Here is a 16,470-nt window from a genome sequence, read left to right as displayed (position 1 = left end):
AGAGACTGAGGTGGGAAAGGCACACATCTCAGACTGGAGGAATAAGTTTCTATTGCACTGTATGATGACCATAGATATGTATATGTTATACAATCACTGAAACAGTTATATTTAACGTTTTCATCAGAGAAAAAAATATGATTAATATGTATAAAATTAAATTTACAAGAATTGATTGCAATAAAATATACATTACCCTTAATCTGCCTCAAAATATTCTCTCTCTTTTCAAACACAATGCATCATTCTTGGTTAATCGCTTATGGAAGTTTTTGTCAAGTGGAAACATTATAATTTGTCTTTGTTCACCTCATTCACCATACCTGGAACCATGTGACTTCTGGTCTTCGCTAAAGTGGAAATGACCATGAAAATGAATGTTCTGAATCAAGTCAGTGCGTCAAGGCAGCCACGAGCATGAGACTGAGTCCAGGAGGAAAGGTTTCCAGAACTGCTTCAGAAAGGGGTAAGAATCATGCAGTAAGTGTGTTGGAAGTGAGAGAGAATATTTTGAAGCAGAGTAATGGTAATGAGTCTTATAGTGTAATGAATTTTTTTAAAAAAATTAATTCACCATATTTTCATGACATGTTATACAATATGCAAGTTTTTCTTGAACACTTGCCCTAAGAAGGTAGGAATACTAGAAACCTTTTGAGTTTTTGTTTTGTGTTTTGATTTTTGAGCCAAGATCTCACCATGTAGTTCCACCTGGTCTTGAATTTATTATGTAGCCCAGGGTGGCCTAGAACTCACAGTGATTTTCTTGCCTGGCCCTCTAGTGCTCTCGAGATCACAGGCACACCTGCCTCCACGCAGGCTGTATGTTGGTAATCTTAAGTTGGATGGTATTTTGTAAGTGCATATAAGCTGTGTATGTCTGTATATAAGTCTGTGTGAGCATATAACTGTGATCTTTTTGTAAGGAGTTAGAAAAGATGAAATTTACAAGAGTGTGAAAAAATCAGCTTTTAAAAAGACATTCTTTACTGAGGCAGAGTCAGACAAACAATATCAGACATTAGTCAAGATAAAAATAGCAATTATTTGAGTAAAGGAAATAGTCCATTGTGTACTGAATTCAACTTTGATTTATTCAGTCATGACTAGAAGTTTACAGGAGAATTTGGAAACAAGAAAGGGAAGAACATGGAATAGATAGAGTCAAAGTATAAACACAACAAATACTAGGGCGTAAAAATTTAATCAGGGCCGCTGTGCCCAGCAGCTGACAGGTACTGAGGTTGGATCATACCATGCTGTGCACATTGCAAGGTAGATGCTTTGATCACAGATGCTGACAGGCACAAACAGACAATTCTTTGGTGGCCTTCGGCTTTCTCAGCTGATAACTAGGATGGGGGTAGTGACACTTGTGTGTGTGTGTGTGTGTGTGTGTGTGTGTGTTTAGTATAGGGTCTGCAGGGTCTCACCTGCTTTCAGCCTCCCAAGGGCTGGGATCTCAGATGTGCACCACCACTCCCAGCCTCAATCGCCATCTCAGTGCCCCCTAGGAGCAGGGCCAACACAGAAATGCCCAGGTTCAAACCCTGGCCCCTGTGTTTGCCTAAGCAACAAGTAGTGTCATTTTGAAGATGAATTATTACAAATTATATTAGTGTTTGTTCAAGTCTACATAGACCAAAATAGAGGTTGTATTTAAATAGGCTAAAAACAGACTTAGTACAGTTTGGTGAACGGAAAAGTATGTCAGTTCCATTGAGACTAATGTAATAAACGTTTTCTTGATTTTCATTTTGACTATTAACCTTTGGTTAGTAAAAGTTAAATTGGGGGAAAAAAGCACCATTGAAAAATTGTTAAGATTCAGATGAAATGAAATCCCTATTTGCATTCTAACCCAAAAATATATGAAACTTTACATACTATAGCATTATAGTTAGTCTTAAAGACTGCAGAAATTTTAGTGTGAAATTGCTGGCAATTTTTCCTTGATCATCTCCACTGCATGTGTAAGTTTGGCATGAAATTAGAAAATCATTCATACTCAGTGCATTGGAGGAGCATGTCTTGCGTTGGCGCATGATAACCAAACAGTTTATGCACAAGGACAGAATGACAATGCAAATGTTTACTGTATCTCAAAAATCTTCAGAACTTATTCCTCTTATGTATCTATAACATAAATTGTAGACTATTTTACACACAGGCTTGAGCTAAAATAATTTAACATTTATAGTGACATTGATTTTTAGAATTATAATACAATATCTACACCATCAAAATTTATAACGCTTATATATCTATAAAAACATCCTTGACTCTAAGTGATTTAATTGAGGTTTAGGTGAATTTCAAATATCGTGACAACAAAAATGTCTTTAGAGGAAATTTTATGTAAGGAGGAAAAGGAACACCTAGACATATCTTGGTAAAAGAAAAAGAATACGTTTTTAGTGACAGTTCTTCGTATTGATATAAAATTGTGCTTCCTGAAGCAAGACTCAGCAGTAGAGTATGGAAAATTGGTCCTTATGCTATAAATGCTTATAACCAAGAATTGTAAGAGTTATAGATAGTCAAGTTCTGTAAGCTAAAGTCATTATCCACAGTGTGGGATTTCTAGTCACATCTTCACTGTATTTACTCAGTTGCTGCCATATATAAGAGTGCATGAGTCTATAAAACTTACTTCCTCTGCTCTTGAAGATAAATAGAATACTTCAGTAGCAAAAGTAAATTGGCACTGAAAGCAAAGATAGAAATCTCTTGGGCCCTAGTTCCATCTCTTTCAAAAGAAGTCCATTTAGTTTCAGCAATAATAAACCAATTCTATAATAGAAAAATAAATATAAAGAATTATTATTCATATTTTATTTATTTATTTATTTATTTATGGCAGGACCTGGGATTGAACTCAGGCCCTTGTGCTTGCCAGGGAAGTGCTTATTCCTCTGAGCCATCTCCCTGGCCCGCATATTTTAAATATTAAGAAATTAAGTTAGAATGCTCCTTTGCATTCCCATTAAAAACATCAGACTAACTCTGTTAAGTTTTTGAGGATATGATCAACATTTCTGGAAGCATTTGATTAGGAATAGAAGTGTACTTTAGGGTTTTTAAAATGTGATCCTATACAAAATGTGAATAATAGCTTCACATCATCTCAGTCATAACAAAATTCCTTGAGGAAGGAGATTTAAACAACAAACATTTATTTCTCATAGCTCTAGAGGCTCACAATTCTAAGATCTAGGAGTGGGTAGATTCAGTTCCTGCTGGGAACTCATTTTCTTATTCATAGGTGACTGTCTTCTTACTGTGTCCCTATACTGAAGAAAAAAAAAAAAAAAAAGAAGCAAGCATACTCACTTAGGTTTCTATTATAAGGACAACAATTTCACTTTTATACTTATGACCTAAGAATCTTCCAAGGTCCTTACCCCCTAAGGAAATACTGTCACACTATCACACTGGGGTGGGCATGGCAGCATATTACCTTGTGGGAGACATAAACATTCAGTCCATAACAACATCTACACATCCAAAGTGTAGCCGTGCACTTAAATGGTCAATTCCAAAGAATCTTTGCAGGTTAAGTCGCCTGTGCTCCACATTATTCTTTGAGCAGCCCTTTCTGTGTGCCCTAAATGTGAGCTAGTGAGGCTGAGGTGTCTGAAGAAGTACGTGTGGATTTCTTTGATTACATAAAATTAATCTCAAAACTCAAAAATCATGGCTGTTGTTAAACCTTTTCTAAGATGATTCTGCATTAACTGCCCATAAGTAAAATAGGGGAAGGCTTTCATAATGGATGGTAAGGCTCTTTAGCAAACAAAACAGATAGATTTAATTTCTCATGTATTAGGTGTCAGATTATTGCCTGTAACACACGTCTGTACTCTTTTCCAAGTGATATGTAGTGTTTTCTTCTACATTTGCTTCTAATGAGTGATATTACACAGTAGCAATATTATAGAAAGTCAGTGGAGAAGCAGGAATTAGTAGTAACGTTTTGATAGTGTGTACCAACTTAATATGAATAAAATAAAATGAAATCTCTCTCTATCCATTCTAGAGATTTACAGACACAAATATAAAAAATGTTCACATAGTCAGATCTTTCATAATATATAAATATAACATAATAAGACAGAATTTGTTAGAAAATTAAGTTGTATGTAATTCCAAATTAATATTATTGTAAACCACATGGGTGATTATTGTTCTACCATGAAGTGATGTATCAGTGATTACCATTAAGCGATGATGCAATGATTTTCATTGGTTTATCTTCATTTTTTTTGTACTAGGAATTAAACTCAGGGCCACATGCTTGGAAGGCAGTGTGCTACTAAGCTATATCCTCTGCCCTGATTCTTTATCTTTATCTTCGTCTTTCATATGAATATTTGTACTTATAACCATTGATTAGACATCAAAGCAAGAAGCAGATTTTATTAGTACATTTGTTATTCAGCTATGAATATGATTTTATGCCTGCAATGTCCTCACCTTTCTCAGAGACAAGAGCGTAAATAATCTTGCAAAACTGGCCTGCTTTAAGAACTCACAAAGCCTATTGTTTAACAAATGTTAGGAAAAGAATTTCACATGTTTTGCTGTTTAATTTTCACAAAAATACAAAGAGTGTATATTTTAGTTTTATTGATGAATAAATTTAAGAGAGTTTGCTTAATTCACTGTATTGTTCTTGAGAAAAAAAGAACATTTGGAACCATGGCTCATTTTCTCTGTTTAATTCCTAAGACTCTTACTTGGTCATGTGAGCAATGTAAGGAAATGAGGACCAGAAGGTGCAGACAAGGATCATCTCAAGAGTACCTGGAGCCGGGCAAACCACTCTTATCTGTAGAAAACGCCTTCTGTTGTATGCTAAGTCAGCTGTTCCTCAAAATGCTGATCACATAAAAGGAAGAGCCAATGGTATCACTGTCATATAGTTTACTTACAAAATCCTTTTCTTTTTCATTAAAAATATGCCTCAGTTGTTTACTATGTGCTTAATAAATTACTATATGTTTAATAAATAAATGATTAACAAAATGTAGATCCTTTGTTTTTTAAGTGTAAAATAGTAACAATCTGAGGACGCTCTGTGGCTGAAGTACACTGTACCAGGAGATACTGAGAAAGTGAACTGGTAATTAGAACAGAAAGTAAAAGATGTTACTAGAGCAAATTACTTTTCTAAACATGACAAAGATTCTATCTAGAGAAGTTTTCAGGCTACATTCATTTCATCTTACATCATAGCAAAATCACATAAATTAACTAGTACAAAACTGCTGGCAGATGAAAGGGTTTTAGGCTCTTTTTATTTGCCAGTGTGGGTCATATGTAGAGTATGCCCTTGTGCTTGGGGTTTTCTCACCTCTACCTTTAAATACGACTTTTAGTGCTAGAGGTCAGTGTTTGCCAAGCATGAATATTTAAATTGCCATGATTACTTTCCTATTATACTGATTAGAAAATGAAACAAAACAGAAGCATTTAGCCAATGCCTTCATGATGGATTTTGAAATTGAAAGGGCAGATTTTCAGCGCTATCACGGGTCACACACATAAATTATCAAATGCAAAATAAGCTCTCCTGAAAAAGAATGATAAATTATCATTACAGGCTCATTTTTAAAAATACAGAAAAGGACTTACTTGTTGTTTGGGCTTCTATTTGAGACAATTAAAATGATTAGCAAAATCAGAAAAAATGTTACTTTAAAACCTTTGGTACATTTTTGTCTTGATCATTTATTTTCCAACTTTGCAATCATTCAAATGATGTAAAATAAAAATCTCAATTTGCTTTAACACATTTTCACTAGCTTTGTTCACTTCTATATGAGACGGTACTATTACTTGTATAAGTGGCTAGAAGATTTACAGGTGCTATTATGAACATAAAAAGACATAATAACCAGCAGGAATGTTGAGTGCTGTGCTTCTCCTCTGGGAAGGACTAATGTTGAGTTTGAGTATACAAAGTTTTGCCTTAAGCCATGGGTGAATAAGGTTATACATGAGTATCTAATCATTGATTTTATGATAAGTGAATTATGGAAAAATTATCACTTATTTTATACATGATGCCTTTTATAGTTCAAAATATTAAAATACCACCAGGCAGAATTTCAGCGGTCTCACTTTTTAATTTACATTAGCGACACCTTTTGACATTTAAAATTATGCAAATCAGAGTACATTTTGTATCATTCTGGTAACAAATCACTGTACAGTTTGAAAAAATAACCTTCATGTAAGCACACTCAGAATACGAGAGACATGTTAGTGCTTCTCTATTTAGTCTCTCTGTTTCTCATTAGAAGCCATGAAATAATCTGCAAATTTTAGAGGTTTGACTTAGTTTGTTCAGTGCATTTGTCTTTAGATATTGTTTGGTATGGCATGAACAGGGCAATTAGCCTCTCAAAATGATCTTCTGTTATTTAACATACTATGAATAAAGGAGACACCACATTATATGTATGAAAAACGATTTCAAGGGTAAATTCAATTTTTTTCTTTGAAGTTGTGCTTTAAAGATGTTCAAAACTGTAGAAGGAATACAATGCCTATAACAAGTTATACATACATAAATGATCAGGAATAAAAATTATGAACAGATAAGAAAATTGGACTACGAGAGTGGAAAGGCAGTGAGGACATATGTATATCTCTGTTTTTTTTTCTCTACAACACATATATTCATGCATAGTCAATATACCTAACCAAGATTAAATATTCCCAGATTTAGTCTCTCTTTTGTATTCTTTAAAAAGAAAAAAAAGTAACCATTTATTTACTTATAATTTATTGTTTATCAGTACTTAGAAAATAAATATATTTTATTTTTACCTATCAAATAAAACAAAGATTAATTATTACAAAAGTTTTATAATGTTATCAGTTATAAACATAGGGATTACAACCTGGCAATATTTCAAATGTGCTTATCAGTAATAAGTACATGCATTGATTTCTGAGAAAAAAAATATAGATATGTATTGAGACAGGGTCTCATGGTGTGCTGTTCAGGCTAATCCTCAATGCACTATGTAGTCCAGACTGGCCACAAACTCATGGTAATGCTGCTGCTTCAGCCTCTGCAATACTGGGATTACGCACGTGCTCCAAGAGGCCAGGCTGAGAATACTTTTTGTGTGGAAGTTTGCACATGTGCTCTAAAGAGGGCAAAGATTCCTGCAGACATTCTAGGTGATTCTGAGTGACCAGGATCAACTAGATTGGATAAGGATGGAGATAATGCAGGGCCATGTGATTGTGTCTGTAAGGGTGGCAGTGATAATTACTCAATAATCCAGTAAATAAATAGAAAATGAAGTCCTTTAAGTGCACATAATAAATGTTGAATTTAAAATTCTCTTCCTCATTTTAATATATATATATATATATATATATATATATATATATATATAGTCTCACTACATAGCTCCAACTCCTGGTGGTCCTCTTCTTTTCAGCCTCCCCAGTGTTCCACCATGCCCAGTCTCAATAGCTATCTCAGTGTGCCCAGGGTGCAACACCAGCACTGCACACTCTGCCAAGCAGGCACTTCAGTCTGCTGAGCTATCAGGCTAGCCCCTCAATAAATATTTTTAAACAGTGCTTATGCCCCCTATGAACCCTTTCAGGAAATGGGAATATAACAACAAAAAAAGGCAATGTTTCTAAGACAAGATAAAAATATTATATTTAGGACCAGGGAGATAGCTCGGTTGAATAAGTGCTTGCCTGCCAAGCGCAAAGGCCTGAGTTTAATCCCTGGTTCCGGAAAAAAAAATGTTATATTTATTTTGAGGTGGGACCCATTAGAGATGAAAAATTAAGACAGAAATTAATACAGGCCAAATGAGCAGAATTGCTAAAAGAATATCCATGACTGGAGGTGAGAAGAAGATGGGACATAGTGCTTAAGGAGATACGTTGACATTTGATTATTAGGTTATAGAACGCAGTGTATGCAACATTACAAGGAAGGAGGCATGCAGGTGTTCCACATCACCTTTCCCCAGGCCCAAGTGCCTTCATGATAGCAAGTGGCTACATGGGGCTAAAAGAAGAGAAAACATCTCCGCACGACTCCAGAGGAATTGGCTACAAAGCAGGTTACTCTTTAACCACAACCTAAGTCTGGCTCTCTGCTCCTTTCTGAAGAAAGCTTTATTTCCTCTGTAATAAACCTTGGCTATTTAGCCACTTGTCTAATGCACCCAGGTGCCATTTTTCACTCAGTAATTAATAAGTACCAAGGTTCTGGCTGTGTTCTGGCCTTCTGTTCCTTGCAAACAACTGGTCATCCTACATCCAAACTACACTATTATACTCTGTCTTGCTCTTTCTCCTCACCATGCATGAGGCAGGATATTGGACCCATTGCATGGATCTCCAGTAAGGAAGTGTTTGTGTACAGAGGCTGAAACTATACATCATGGTGATCCTGTGGAGAACTTCTTCTGATAGCTCCAGGGTTCTTGGTGACAGGAGAAGCAACACCAGCTCCTTTAGAGAATGAGATTTGGTTTTAGTGATGTATTTGAAGATAAAAGTCAGTGGAAGAATAGATAACTTAAAAGAATATTTTATGATTTTGTGTCACCATTATGGATCTACCTAATGTAAGTGAAAAGGCATTTAAGAGAGACTAGATATCGTGGTTTTGTCCTTTTGCTTTTACCCTCAATCATTCAATTACTCATAACATTTGGAGAACCAAAATTATGAGTGTGGTTTAAGGACAGAAGGTGACAAAATGATAGACCAAGTATTTGAGATTTATCAGAGTGTTTCTCAATTGTGTTTAACCATATATAAAGAGAGAAGTCAGGGCATACAGGCATGAGCATCCATAAAATGATGCAGATATCCAGGGAGTAAACAGCTTTGCAGGGTTAAAGTATTTGACATGTGTTTATTAACGGGAGGGAGCTAAAAAAAAAAAAAGGTGAAAGTGGTTTTAAAGAAAGATTTGTTCAAAATTTTGCTAACAAAGTGTTTGCAGTTATTTGTAAAAGTAAGGTCCTAGATGTGAACATGCAAGTAGAAGGAGATGGGGGTCCAGGACAACGCTTCATGAGAGTTGACTCATTCCTGAAGTTATAGCAAGCTGAGCTACTAAATAGAACAAAAAGGCATCATGTGTCAGTTTTCAAAATTGCATTCTTGTTTGTCAACTTATTTGAAAAAAGTGATTCAAGTACTGAATTCTACCTACATTCTCAGTTCATCAACCTTTTGTTCAGTATATTCTATAAGCAAGAGAGTGAAGAGAGTGCATTTTTTAAAAGTCCACCTCTTCAAAGCTTTGGTTCTGATGTGGCGCACATAGATTTTAGTCATATTTCATTAGTGAAACGTAATAAAGTGGCTATACCCAAATAAACATTTAGAGAGAGTTGCTTCAAAAAGTGACTGCTATTTAATTGAAAATTTTATATAATGGAAGGGGACAATGATTTTTCTTGTGTTACTAAGAGATATGGAAGTACAAAGGATTATGAAATGAAAAGTTTTTACATTTGTACAGAAAGTGCCAAAATTATGACAGAGGTAATACTATAAAGATGGGTCAGAAGCTGAAGAAAATGAAATATATGTCATCGGAAGTGGCAGATAGGTGTGATAAGAGAGAACAGTAAGCAGCCGAGATGGGTCACATAATACAAAAAGTGGAAATTTTTCAGGGCATGGTGGTGCATACCTGTAATCCCAGCCCTGGGAAGGTTGAGGAAGAAGAAGTGCTTCAAGTTTGAGACTAGTTTTGTAAGTTCAAGCCAGTTTGAATTATATAGCAAGATCCTGCCTCAAAAAACAATGGACATGTTGAATTTAATGGGAGAATAATTTGAATTTAATGTAAAAGGTAGGGAGGATCTTACCTAGCTTCTAGACTTCTGGTGGTGTGAGAGACATTGGAGAGAGAAGAGTCATCATCTAATTGTGGGAGGAACAGTCAAGAAGAGAGATTTTCAACAAGAAAATTAAGGAAGCAGTTCCAAAAATATATGAATCTTTAGAAAGTTTTGCTCTTGCTCTTCCCGCAGAGTGGAAAAGTTTGCAGGATGGTGAGTAATTGAAGATAAAGGGGAAGGATACATGCAAACCTATAATGAGGATCAGGGCTCCAGGAAACAAAAGACAGATTGTTACTCCCGGGGTTCTTGCTAACTGATGAGGATCCTAAGACACCTACTGAAGGGGTTCAGCTGAAGGACCATTTCGCTGAACATCTGCAAGGCAAGACATCCTTCAGAGAGGCAGCCCTTCCTGGGCTTTGGCACTTCCTGCCATTCCAGTAGTGTGAAGTGTAGTCCTTCTCATGGGACATGGGTTTTCTCTTTACTTCTGGCTAAGAAGCTTCTTGGCTTACAGAAAGAGCAGAATCACTCTGACACTAAAGACTTCCTTTCAAGACCTCTCCTTTTCTTTTCTTTTTTTCTTATTTCAGTTGCAGACATCATGATGATTTTAACATGAAACAGCTCCTGTAAAGCCTCCACTGACTTCCATGTTGCTGAGTCCAATGAGGAAGTCTCAGTATTTATCTTACGTAACTCTAGGTTACTTAGCTCTTATTGCTGGGACAAAATACCTGACACCCAGCTTAAGGAAGGAAAGGCTTATTTAGCTTAGTTTGTGGAGGTTAAAGTGCATACTCCTCTGGCTCCAAGGCAGACTGGCACATAGCAGAGGGCAGCAGTTCATGGTGGTAGAAGACAGAAAAACACCAAGAGCAAAAAGAGAGAAGCAGTGTCTGCAGCAGTGGAGACAAACCTCGCTTCTTTCTTTATATTGCCTTTAAGCTATCTGCTCAAGGGTTGGTGTAGCACTCACACCCATAATTCTAGCACTAGATCATGAATTAATTACAAACTCTTGAAGCCTGCAGCCCCATCACTGCATGAGGCTTGAGGGGGCACAAATCATAGCACTGACCAGTTTCTAACACTTGACAAATTAGTCTTTCTTGTTTTTTTTTTTTAATTTATTTATTGTTTTTGGTGGAACTGGGGATTGAACTCAGGCCCTTGCACTTGCCAGGGATGCACTTATTCCACTAAACCATCTCCCCAGCCCCTAGTCGGTCTTTCTTGAAGTATTTTCTTCTCCTGACTTTAGGAACATGAGGAACAGACTATTGAAATCTTTCCCATCCTTCATGTTCATCTTATAGACCTCTATTACAAGATCCCACATCTCAGTCATTCTAGTGCAAGACTTTATCTAAGAGGTCTAAAAGTATCTGAAAGCATGTAATTTTAAGTGATTGTGGGTAAAGACATTGACAAAATTTTTTAAGTGAAGAACTCTTCTTCTACCCTATCCTGAAGATGGTCTGCAGGGTTTTCATATACTGATTACTTATGGAGTTAGTGACATGAAGATGAGTTGCTTAGCACTGAATGATTTCCCAAATTTGCAGAAATGCATCAATTAATTTAAGTGAATGACATGTCATTTTTGGCAAATACACATAGACAATCTCTTGGAAAGCTTGTGGTTTCTGATCATTAAGTCAGTATTAATACAGGGAAGATTGATGAGGGGTTTCTGTCTTCCATGTTTCATATGTGAAGGTATGGAAGACATGGGTTTAAATAGAGTTGGGGATAGACGGAGGAATGGGTAAGAAAATTGGTCCTTTGTGCACAAGTAATTTAATACAGGACCAGCGATTCTAAGCTGTAGGAAGGAAATTAAAACAGGACAATAACAAACATCTAGTGCTTGGACTTATGTCTGCCAGTCAGAGCAATGTTTTTACTATTGCAAACCATGACCTTAAAGAAATAATCACTGGCTTGAATTCTTTTTATTAAGTTTATTGATGCATTTTAGCTTATATGTAATGATCACATTCATCATAAAGATTTTCTACCCATACCTGATGTACCTTGTTTTTTTGTTTCCATTCCCCTCCCTTCCTTTTAGCCCTTCTTCCCTTCCTTATTTGCCAAGGTTTTATTTCTATTTTTCCTTCTTTACTCACTTTTTTCTTTTCCTTTCCTTCCTTTTCCATTGCCCTTTGTCTAATTCTCTTCTCATTTGACCACTCTCTTTCTGTTTCACAATATGTCTATAAACATCAGTTTTTACTTATACTTTGGGATTCTCCTATCAGAGAAAAATGCAATATTTACACAAGTGCCCAATTTATTTCACTTAAGAGTATGATCTTAGGTGCATCTATTTACTTAGAAATGTTTAGCCTTCTTTAGGGCTGAGTGTAGTCCACTGTACAAAAATCCACAATTTACTCCTTTCATTGGTTGATGGACATTTGGGCTATTTCCAAGATTTAGCTATTACCTACTGTACTGCTACAAACATAGGTGTTTGTGTTGATATATGTCATTGAGGTATGATGCTTTAAATTCTTTCAGGTAGCTAACAAAAGTGGAATAGCAAGGTCAAATGGAATCACTAATTTTAGTTTTTTCAAGAATCTCCACACTGGATCTGGCCAGTAGCTTGGTGGACTAAAGTCCCTGGTACCACATGCTCTGTGGGCCCCACCCCCAGGGTACACTGAGACAGCTACTAAGACTGGGTGTGGTGGCATTCACCTATAATCTCAGAGCTTGGGCTGCTCTAAATAGGAGGATCACTACAACTCTGATCTGTTTAGTGAGACCCTGTAGACCCTGTACTAAATACATTTAAAAAATGAATCTCCACACTGATTTCTACAACGTTTGCACCAGTCCACAGTCCACAAGTAGTGGAGAAGTGTTTCTTTCTTCCAAGTCCTGCCAGCATTTAATATTGGTTGGTTTCTTGACCTTAGCCATTCTTTCTGGAGTAAGATGAAATCTCACTGTTGTTTTAATTTGCATCTCTTTAATAACCAGGAATGTTGAATTTTTTAAAGATATTTATTTTGTAGTTGTACTTCTTCATCTGAGAAGTCTATTAATTTCATGTGGCCATGTTTGTCTTGAGTCTTTAAATATGGGGAGTCTACTTTCATGAGTCATATTTTTTACATATTTAGTATAAATTTATATATGTTAGATACTAGTCCTTCATTTGAGGAACAGCTGGCAAAACTTTTTCCAGTCTGTACTTGTTTCTTAACTCCACTGATGATTTCTTTTGCACAAGAAATCATTTCTTTTCACCTTTTTAATATGGTGAAATCCCAGTTGTTTATTCTTTGTAATATTTCCCCTGTGATCAGGATTTTTTCCATAAAGTCTCTGAGTATGATTGTTTCTTCGTGAGTTCTGCTGGTTCTTTCTTCCAGGCTTTGCTGCTTCCTCTTTTTGTTTTAATTCTTATAATGGTGTAATTTTTTAATAGACTACAGACCTCTATGTGTAGGTTCTTTAGGTTGTGTGCGGTGTCTCCTGCCTTTCCATTAACTCCCGTAAATCTTATGTTGCCCTTCTTTTCATCATCTCGCAGCTGTTGGATTGGTATTTCATGGTCCCTTGCTATCTTTGATAGTTCTCTCCTGGTCAGTAGTCACAATCCTGTCTTCTAAATCTGATATTCTGTCCTCGCTGTGGTTCATTTTCCTGTGTGTGCTTTCAATATAATTTTTAAATCTCCTTAATACCATTTAAATCTGTTTTGTGGATTCCATATTTTTTTATGTTCAGCATTTATGGTTTCCATAATTTTCCTCAGCTCCTCTATCTTTTGATCTGTGTCCACTCTAGATACATGGTGCAAGTGCTTTGTGACGGCTGTTATTTCTGTTTTTTTTTTTCTTTTTTTACCTGAAAGATTATTTCTAATTTGATTTTTTTCTATAGCCTTGTACATTTCTATCACTCTTTCTTCCTTTCATTTTTACTTTTGCTGCTAACAGTTCAAAAGTTTAGCCAGTTGGCTTCTGATTTCAATTATCTTATTGCCTGCTGTTCTTGTCCTGAGAAGTGTGGTGGGCTAGGTGGCATTTTGCTTCTGAGTCTTGACATTGTATATATATTTTTAAAATTAATATTTTCTGTATGGATACTTTTAAATTATTTGTAATAGTTAGCTTTATCATGAGTATTCAGGCTTCCCTAGGAAATGTCTATTCTCTGGAGGTGTCGCCTAGGTGTTGCTGGCACTTAGAATCTGTGTCTGTCCTAAGATCTTACATTCTCAATTTATGAAGGATGATATGTTGCCATCTATCTGGCTGTGCACTCTTTCCTTTGGTACTGGACTGTGGTAACATCATAGTATTGTCATACAAAGGGAAAACAACTGATTACAACAGGTATCACACCCTGGCTAAGGTACAGCTAACAATAACAATAACATTAAGCACAGCCTAAAACTGAAAAATTGTGCTAATAATTTAGTATTGTCAAGTATGGGAAGAAGATCTAAAGTTATGCAACAAAATTTAGCATAAACCAGGAATTTGTATTCAGTGAGTTTCCCTTTAAGAAAGTAAGGGGAAATCTGTGAGTGAGAGATTTAAGAGGAATTGTGGGGAAAATAAAGATAAATGAAGAGAAATATAATACAAGGAAGGCTGAACAAACAGTGTCACTGAAATTTTGTGAAACTAAGAAGGGAACAAGAGGCAAAGAGCCAAGGAGAAAGGAAATGCATATTGAAGTGAACCAGAAAGACGAGAGAGAAAGTCCACTTATGTGAAAATATCAAGAGGTTGAGGAAAGAGAAAACAGACAAATGAACCAACATAAATAATAAAAGTAAAAATTGAAACAACCAAAAAAAAAAAAAAAAAACAAATCAAACCTACAAATGACAACAACAGCAAAACAAAATTTGTTTTGACAAATTTATTCTATGGTAACATGAAAATCAGGGCCCAAATCTGTGCTGGGTGACTCTCTAAGTCTGAGTAGTATTAGTGCTGGGGTCAGGACTGGTTTTGACCTCCACATGAGGGAGCAGGGGCCAAAGTCTTATCCAGCAACTTTCTGTGTGCCTCACGCATGATTCCCGTCCTGTTTGTTTCTGCATTGCTCTCATAGTTGCTGTGGGACCATCAGACAGAGCCCAAGGCTACATGGATGGATGCCCCCTCTTCGCCCTTTTACAGCCTCCTCTGTTCCACTCAGCTGGACATGTGTGTCTCTCTCCTGTCATACCATTGGGAGGAGGGAAGTGGAGGGCAGACTTTCCACTCAATGCTCCACGATGGCCCAAGGTTGCTTAAGTCTGGCGCCCCTCTGTCACCATGCTAGGAGAAAGGAAGGAGCAGTGGTGTTATTTCACTCATTCCCTTCACCACTGCCACTATGGTCATTAACTTTGTTGTTACTAGAATTTCTATTTAGCCATTATGACAAACAGCAACGGCAACAGAAAGAAAGAAAAAGAGAGACAGAGAGAGAAGGAGACAGAGGGTGATGGGGGGGAGAGAGAGAGAGAGAGAGAGAGAGAGAGAGAGAGAGAGAGAGAGAGAGAGAGAGAGAGAGAAAAACTGTAGGCCTAAGGAAGAAGGAATATCTTCCTGGTTATTATTCTCTCTTTGTGCTTGTGAAATTTGCCACCAGACTACGATGCTCTCTGTTTGGAGGAAGACAAAAGAGCCAAGGAAGCTTATGTCCCAAATCGATCAGTGTGGCTTGAATTTGCCATAATATTGGAGTTCATACAATTTTTGAAAACTTACCAGAACGGCGCTTTCTTCTCTGTACCCAGGCTGAGGTTCTACACCCACAGGCTTCCCTGTGTGTTGCTTCAGCATGTTGCAGTCTTACACCTATGTTTTGTTTGATCTATGAGTCTCTTATTTCAGATCGATTTTGGCATCAGGTTGTTTGTCTCTGCCTTTCTTCCAATTACCTTTCCTTTCAGCTAACTTTATCTGAGTAAATCCAACATGCTTCCTCCTGATTTCAGCCATGTTGAACCACATCTAGGATTTTGTATTCACCCTTCACAAATTTTTAAATGTACTGTTTGTTAATGTGTAGGAGTTAAATATTGTAAGTTAAATTTGTAGTATATTTATTTTTATTCTAAACTTTGGATGTATACAATGAGTATGATATGTTCTAAACAATCATAGGGAGTAGAGACACATGAAAGAATTACTACAAATATGAAACACCTTATAAAAATTAGAATACAGATGAAGAACATTTATAATATACTCTCTGGTCAACACCAGGACTCTAAATGCATAGGACTACTAAATTTATGTAATGCTTTAACCAAAGTATGCATGAAAAAGGCTTTCATATGCTTATTCATTATTTGATTCAGTAAGATGAAGACAGTTTAAGTGCACTGACATTTGAAAACCAAAATGCTTTGGAATCAACCTGAATGTCTACTTAAACTGGCCCTCAAGATATGTCATAGTTGTGGAAATTTTTGACTTTCACTACTTATATATTGAGGACTTTTACAGAAATAAACAAATATTTGCCAGTTTCTACTCAAATTTAAAGGAAACAGTACAGACAGGATTGCCCGAAGTCTATTGCTGATTTCTCATTAAATACTGGAATTTTCTCTGTGTTCCATGTATCACTGTTGCAGAGAAAG

Source organism: Octodon degus, unplaced genomic scaffold (genome assembly GCF_000260255.1).
Source record: "Octodon degus isolate 3935 unplaced genomic scaffold, OctDeg1.0 scaffold00051, whole genome shotgun sequence".
Lineage (NCBI taxonomy): Eukaryota > Metazoa > Chordata > Mammalia > Rodentia > Octodontidae > Octodon > Octodon degus.
Note: the sequence above shows the minus strand (reverse complement) of the source record.